Raw genomic sequence first — 9,066 nt, 5'->3', positions numbered from 1 at the left:
TATTTATTTAAACTCGCAGACCCGAGTCACCAAATGAGAGTTATATTTTTGTACTTCTCATTCAGCTAAAATAAATACTTAATTGAGAAAACTTGAAAAATATAATGATGTCAGTGAGTAATAGCCAAATGGAGACCAAAAAATATCCATACATGGGCCTTTTATTCATAAATATATGGTGTGAGTAAACACAATGAGAATCAATTAAATTGAGTATCATAAATTGGGACCCATTCATATGGATCTGATCAGATTTGAGTTTAATTTTTGAAGAAGATGAGAAGATGGTCTGATACCCAACTGCAATAGTCCTAACACAATGAATGCACAAACCAAAGCATTTCAAAAGCTCACCAAACACTTCACAGAGCCATTTAAGTGCACTTCCAAGTATTTCAACCCTGAGAGACAGTTCATGCAACCTCCACTTTTGAAAAGAGTGTTTTAATTGTGAAAATTAGCAAGCCACATCAGAGAAGTGCATAGATGTAAAGCTAGTTAATACTTCAATGTATCTGTGTCTTCTCTTTTTTTATTTTTTTTTGTACCCTCAGCCGAGAATCAAACTCTTACCACTCGGTGAGAGCTCTATCGGCGACCCGTGTACCAATAGACCCGAAGGTCATTGGCTATCTGTGTCTTCTCTTTGGGTGAGTTGAAATTTGAACTAACTTTTTTAATAAGGATATGAAGATTTTACATAGAGGACCTAGTGCCAATAAATCAAGATATCGTTAGTTTTATAAGAGTATCATCCATTGAAAAATTTTTGTCTTTATTTTTGGTTTTTATAAATAAATAAATAGTAATTAAAGAAGAATAAAATGCTAATACTTAGTTGAACTTGTCATGTTTTTTTTTTTTTGGGACAAAATATAGGCAAATTGTGTGTCAGAAATATGTATAGATTTGGATTATTACCTCAATACACATGCGCCCTCACTCTGATTAAGCAGAGGTTCGAACCCTCCTCTTCAACAGAATACGAACATCCTACACAAAAGACCTAGTGCCAATAGACTAAAAAATTGTTGGTTGAACTTATTATGTTTAAATCTGTGTCAAAAATTGCAATAATATATTATGAGCATTGGTAATACAAATTAAAAATTTCAAAAAAAAACCTACAAGGTTTACTTGAGATTAATTGGAGCTACTTTTAAACGTAGAATTCAATTTGTAATTAACGTTTTTTAGAGTTATGCCATCAAACTGAAAAAATATACCCCCGTCAGCAATTGATTTTTTTTTATCTCTATATATTCCTCATGTTCTTAGATTTCAATAAATGATTATAATCAATTTATTTTTTTACCAAAATAAATATAAAAATAATAATTTAAGAGGAATACAATGCTAAATTAAGCAGAATTTAGTAGGTGCAAACAAATGCCAGAAATTGCATTAGTATATTGCAAGCATTGTCAATGTATATTACAATATATATATATATATATGACAATTTTGACAAATCACGGCACTCATATCTTTAGTTTGTTATTCTTATTCTTAACCATGCATTGGAAGAGAGTTAAATTTTCAATCTCCATTTATATATAATTGGTCTTGTTTTTGGATTTTCATAAATAACTGTAATCATATTTGTTTTTTATTTTTTCAAAATAAATAAAAATTATTAAAAAATAATAATAATGGGAATACATTAATATATTTTGAACGAGTAATAATTAAGAATGCAAATTAAAATGGTGAAAAAACAGAGGGCGAACTTGTCAAAAATGGGAACCATTAATGATGTGGAAGCCTGATTTACAAGCGATTTCATTGAAGTTGCACCATATAAGAGAGAGAAGTGTCTCCCTTGATGGTGATCAAATTTTTCATGCATTTATTTATTTTTCTTAAATTTCAATAATATTGTGGAACAATTAGAAGATCAAAACAAGAAAAAAAAACAAGAATACATAAAAATTTATGTGGTTCGGTTGCCACGACAAGGAGAGAAATTTTTTTTTATATTCTTTCAAAGAAAAACTAATGGAAAAACAACCAAAACTCCCATAATTAAAATATATAATATAATCTCCCAAAAAATATGTTTAGATCGCATAAAAAATTGGTTTTGTCTGTATAGGAGACTTCGGGCTCAGGCTAATAAACCTTCTACTCTTACCATAGATCTCTAATTTTTTTCTTCTTTTGGGTGAAGCTCTTCTAAAATTTTAGGTTAAATCAGAATATACAGTAGATAAAAAAAATTAAAAATTAAAAAAAAAATAATTAAAAAAATCAAGGCATCTCAACAAATAGTAAAATAAAAATTTATTTCTATCCTTTTGAAATGAACAAGATTTTTGAAACACAATTTATTTATATTTTTAGTGTCAATATTTATGTAATTAATTTGATATTATATTAAAAAATAAAAATAAAATAAAAAACAATAGTTTTAATTGCATGCTAACAATACCAAATAAGAACTAGTATACGACAATGGAAAATAACAATTGAATATAGCCTCTTTGAAGAGGCTCTCACCAAATCCTTCAGAGAGTCATCAAAGATGATTTATTTCTTTCCACTTTCTATAAATGGTTGAAGATTGATTTAGAGCTTTTCTTATAACATAGCCACTTGAAACCACCTCTTCACTTAATATTGGTTGTACTAACCCAAATTGTAGTCCTTGCAACTTGACAACTTGTTATTCCGTTTTTTATTTTTTTTTATTCATCATTTTCTATTATGGAGTTTGTAGGCCTTACAACTTATCAACTTGTTATTTGGTTTTTATTTTTCTATTATTATATATTCTAAAGTTTGAGTTCAGTACACTTTGGTTCATTTGTTTTACTTGAGTATAGTACAATTTTTTTTTTAATATTAACTAGAAGCACCATCCACAAGAAAAATTGTCAAAAAAAGCAAATAAATACAATAGTATATAAGTTACGATAGTTTACTAATTACTTAAAAATTTATTAACATGGTAATTAAAGTTCTACGACTTGCACATTCAAAAAAATTTCATGAAGCAAACTAAACTAATAAATCTCTCATGTCAAAGTATTTTTATAGTATTATATAATATTCGCATAGTATTATAATAATATTATTGATCCAAAAATTTGATTTTAAATCTACCTATTCACCATTCAAGTAATAATTCACTAGCAATGGTTTGTTAGTATAATTTAATTTTAACTTGTAATTAAAATTATTGCAGCAAGACAAATTGTGGGGAAATTTTTTTCGTGTAAATAATAACGTGAAGATTAAAAAAAAAAAAAAGAAACATAACAAATTTATAGGTCCACAATTGTTTTCAATAAATATATATGATGCGCGTATTATATTATTATTTAATATGAAGTGTATCTTATGTCATGCCAGCATCTTAAAAAACACTATGCTTTGATAATGAGGTTTAATTAATTAATTATATAAATAGATATATTTAGTAATTTTTTTAAAAGTATTGATATATTATTAAAAATATGAAATTTTAATACTTAAATATTTAAATTTAATTAGTATTAATTAAATCAAAGTTTGCTCATCTTAATAAAAAAATTTTCCTTATCATCCCATCTTTGAAAAAAACCAACAAAAACACACCAAGTTAACAATAAAAAATAAAAATAAAAATAAAAATTTAAAAATTGGATACCTAAAATAAAAAAAAATTAATCTTAATATCTATTTAAAATTTTCTCTAATAATAAATTGCATAAACTCATAAAAAGCACCTATTGTCAGAAGACAAGAAATAATTTACCTTATTATTTTGAATAAAAAATTTAATTAAAATTTAAGTCTTGAGAAGTTAATACAAGAAGAACAGAATAAACCATAAATTATGTCAAACAATAAATGAATCTTTAAACAAGCAAGAAAAATCAAGACATTTGATCAAACACAATTAATGAAATAACTCAAATCAACTCATTTATTACACAAACAAACAAAAAATTAACGCGTTTAGAAGAAAAAAAAAATCAAATTAATGTTAATCCAATGAAAAAGACCATGCCATCTTCTTTGAATCTTAATAATAATAATAATAAATAAATAAATAAATAAATAAAAATTCCAATTACCAATTTTTAACTAAACATTTCCGTGCGTCCTACGCGTTAATAAATGTCATTTTGACAATTGAGTTTCGATAGTAAGGACCCACTTGGTTTATTATTTTTTTTCTTTATTTCATTGGAAAATTTATTTGTGTATTTTTATAAAGTAATTACTAACATATAATGTAAAAATTATATTTATTTATATACTTAATAAAAATAATTATATATCAGAAAAATAAATAAGCCACAACTTTGTTAAACAAAACAATAAAGGCTTGTTTAGTTTTATAAAATTTTATATTACTGCTCATAATAGAGTTAACCGGAATGTGATTCCTAAATCATATTATTAGGAATAACACAATTTTTGGTTGATTGACAAAGTAATAATGTGATTAAAATGTAACATTACCATGTTTAGTTAGATGGAATCTTACATTACCAATTATTATTATAGCAAAATGTCTTTAACTAATATTACTTGATGCACATTTGAAGGTAGCTTAATATTACTCTCAATCAAACGCCACCCCAAAAATTACCCAAAAGTTATAAATGTACAATATGCGATCATAATGGCAAATTCCATTAGTGGTAAAAGTTGAGTTAGATAAAAGTAAACCATAAGCAAATAAGAAAATTTAGTGACATATAGGTAATTACCAGGGTGGATTATTCATTATAGGTGACTTTGGAGGAAGCTTGGATTAAAAATACATTTGCTAGCTCTGGGGTGAGTGTTGTCATTTCATGGGGATCCATGGTGAGTGAACCAAAGAAGTTGAAATTGCATTTGATTCTAGAGACAAAGTACTCCAATTTAATTCTTTTCATGTTTAGAACTTCATCGTTAAATTTTTTTCTTTATTTTCTTTTTTTTTTAAACAATGAGAAGTCATTTTTTTAAAAAAAAAATTGACTTGATCTGTAGTTGGATATATATATATATATATGTATGTATGTATGTATATTATTAATTAGTGTTATTAAGTCATTAGTTTTTTATTAGATTTAATATAATTAAATTAATTTCGAATGATTTATACAATTTACTTTTAAAATACTCATTTTATTAATCTTAAATATTATTTATAAAATTAATTTCATAAAACAAACAACAATAAAAATGATATACAAGCGAATAGATGGATAAATATTGTTATATATATCATATTTAATTTTTATATAATAATGCGAATATACCACTGACACAATATCCGGATAGCAGTGTCATTGTCTTCCATGGTGAAAGTTAAGGGTTCAACTTTCTTCCATGACATATGGAATGCGTTTATTTGAGATAAAATAATGAAAAAATTGGTCCATTTTAATGATTTACCCCCAAATTTAGATGTTTATTTGCTTTGAAATGTGAAAAGTGGCCTCCCCCCTTAGCACTTCTTTAATTTTAAACTAAACTAACTCTCATAATTTTATTCATTGAAGTGGAGCCCTAACTTCCCTTGTTTCATGATTTTTTTTTCATTTTATATGAAATAAACATTGAAATTATTGAAAGTGATATTAATTTTCAACTATATTAGAGAATTACCACATCTATCATGCCTTCATTTCATATCAATTTCCCTAGTGAATGTTGGGTGATTGATAAAATAAAATAAAATAAAATAAAATAAAATTATAAAATATAATATCAAATAAGCTAACCACAACCATAAACATTGATCTTTCAATAATGGTACATTAATTAAACAAAGCCATCCTTATTAATAATGTTGTCCATATGTGGGGTATGTTCATATTAATACTCAAAACCGTGTACGATTAAAATTATTTATTTAAAAGGGTATTTTACATGCATATCTATTAAAATCTCAATATTATTTATATACATATACCAAGCAAAATTCTAAACTTTTTTCCCAAAAATTATATTAAATAATAATCTAGCTAAAGTTGACTTTGATAATGCATACAGCTTTAATCAATATTATCATTAGGCTAATAAGTCTTATCAATTCATTCAAAATTTGTTGAGACTTACAATTTTGAAAATAAGAATAGAAACACTCATATTGATAATAAAGTACGATGACAATTCATTTTAATTCAAAATGTTTTGGTACAAATTTGAATATTTGACTCACATATAATTAACTTTAGGTATGTGTTTCCAAAAAAAACTGAAATTACATGCATACCCTCTGAAAGTTTCTCCTTGGATTTATATCCATGAAAATGTGATATTCTTGTGTATATATACAATGAAGTTTAATTATTTATACATACATGTATACATATATATTCTTGTTGTTGTATATATATATATACACCATAAAAGAATTTGACTAAAATTAAATTTAAAACTAAATATCCAATGGAAAAATATTGAAACAACGGTTATAATAATAGTTTAAAATTGCTAGCATATCAAGAGTTTTTATTTGCTTATGTTCCTCAAGTATAAAACTAGTTATTCTTATTTGTATTCATTTTCATTGCTCCATCAATCATCATCATTACCTAACTACATAAAAGGGTGGCATTTCATTTTAAGCTAACATAAACAAGGAAATTATTCAATGTATTTTTTTTTAAAGTGTTGACATAAATAATACGTTTGTATCAATTTTTTTATTTTCTAAATTAATATTCTAAAAATAGATAAATAAAAATTGATTTGTTTTATAGATACAATGCCAGTGTCTATCGAATGTTATTAGTTACAATAATTGTCAAAAAAAAAAACTATCAAAAATTTTTATTTCATTATGTTCCTCAACCATAAAACTATTTATTTTCATTTTTATTTCCCTCCATCAATCATCATCGTTACCTAACCATCTACCAAAGAATTACATGTCTAATTAAGCTAATATAGACAAAAAAAAAATAATGTTTCAATATAGTTTTTATATAACTGACATAAATGATGCATTTATATCAATATTTTTTATTTTCTAAATCAATAATTTAAAATTGTTAAATAAAAAATCTATTTTTTTTATGGATGCAAGCGTCTACTGTATGTTATCAGCTATAATAATTGATAGAAGAACTAAAACGAACAAAAGTTGTTTAGTTGAGGGATTAAAATAATAATTAAAAAGCATTCAGTTGAAGGACTAAATCAAACAAGATTGTTAAGTTTAGGGACTAAATCCAAAAATCAAGCATGACAAGAACAAGTCAATACTCATCCAAGAAAAGAAGCTTCCCTTGTTATCGTTCTGCACGTTCAAGAAACGGCAGCCAAGAAAGAATATATTGAATAAAAAAAATAATTATATATATTGAATTTATCATGCATATGCACATATATATATATATATACATAATATACATGTATATATATATATATATATGTACATATGCATGATAAATTCAACCTTCATATGCTTAGTTTACAATTAAATAATGGCACCACTAATAATATATCATTAATAATATATATATTGACAAAGTAGATAAACCATATTAGAGGTTATGAACAGATGTAAAGTTAATATCTCAATATATTTGTGTTCTAACTTTACATGAGTTGAAGTTTTAACCCATTACCTTTGTATATGCATGCGAAATAATCTCAATTATTTTTCATATTATATGCCATAGAAGAAACTCTGAAAATTCATATTTGTGTTTAATAGTCTTTTTGTATAATGCTTTCAATTGGAAGAAAATTTATAAGATTTCCAAAGTATTACATTAATAGTTTCAAATCTGAAAACTGAGGCTCATTAATTTATTTTTTTTTTTTTTTTTTTTTTTTTAATAAAAATTCTAATTTTGGGGTTTTTTTTAGAAACAAAAGTTCATAATTAAGTGCAATAACCCATGATATAAAACATTGTTTTTCTAATATATATATATAAATATAATATGGAAGAAGATAATTTACAAAGGTATTTTTTCTGTAATTTTAAATGGAAAGTCCTTTTCATACAATGCCAAGATATCTCTGCTTTCACACCCTTGGACAAAAAAATAAAAAATAAAAAATAAAAAAAATATGAAAAAAAATTGAAAGTGCTAGAATACCCTTTAAACACTGTATTGACTTATACATCTTTACAAACCATTATTATTTCTTTGAATACTTTTTTTCTTTTTTGTTTTATTCATTTTTGGGGGAAAAAACAAAAAGAAGAAAAAAATAAATAAAATCACCCTATATTTTTATAAGATTTATACAGTAGCAAATATGATTCGCATGCATATTACCAAATTATCCACTTTTATAAAGGTATGCAAATAATTCTTTCTTAAATAAAAAATTAATAAAATAAATTAATAATTAAGTGAAAATAATTTATAATTAACTATAATAGTTATATATACTAACATGAGAACCTATCATCTAGGGACGTCCCTAGATTTCAAATCTAGGAATGTCTATAGTAACCATCGGATGAAAATCTGACTGCTCTTATCATTATAAACAGTAGAAACCGCGTTCTACAGTGTTGTACAGTGATCATGAACAGTAAAAAAAGGTGTACAGTGTTTATATAATCAATCAACCATCGGATGATGATCCAACGACTTAGATTTAAAACGTCCCTAGATTTCAAATCTAGGGACTTACTTAGATGATGTTTATGTTATTTGACAAATTGGTTTTTGTATGAATCATGTCCTCTAAACTAATTCGCAAGTTATGGACAAGTCGTATTAGAGTCATGTATAAATATAAAGTTACTATCTATTTTATGTCTCAATGCACCTGTATTTTTATTTTACATGAGCTGAGTTCAAATTTATATTATTAGTAAAGACGTAAATAACATGATCTTGTACTAATAGGTCAATGAATATTCACTGTATGTATTTTGTCTATATATATAAAATTGAAAAATAATTTTATGCATAGTAAATAATATTTAAAAAAAAACTCTAATTTATAATTTTATTAAAAAAAAAATAGAAAATAAATTGGAGGAAGATTTTATGTGTCTACATCTCATACGTTTGTCTTTTCATTTATTGTACGGTTGAATGATCTTCCTCTTTTTCCTTCATCATCTTTCTCTTTCTCTCTTTCTCTCTTGTTCTCTCTCTCTTA

This window comes from Dioscorea cayenensis, chromosome 14 (assembly GCF_009730915.1).
Source record: "Dioscorea cayenensis subsp. rotundata cultivar TDr96_F1 chromosome 14, TDr96_F1_v2_PseudoChromosome.rev07_lg8_w22 25.fasta, whole genome shotgun sequence".
Classification (NCBI taxonomy): domain Eukaryota; kingdom Viridiplantae; phylum Streptophyta; class Magnoliopsida; order Dioscoreales; family Dioscoreaceae; genus Dioscorea; species Dioscorea cayenensis.
The sequence above is the reverse complement of the archived record's forward strand: the minus strand, read 5'-3'. Positions refer to the sequence as shown.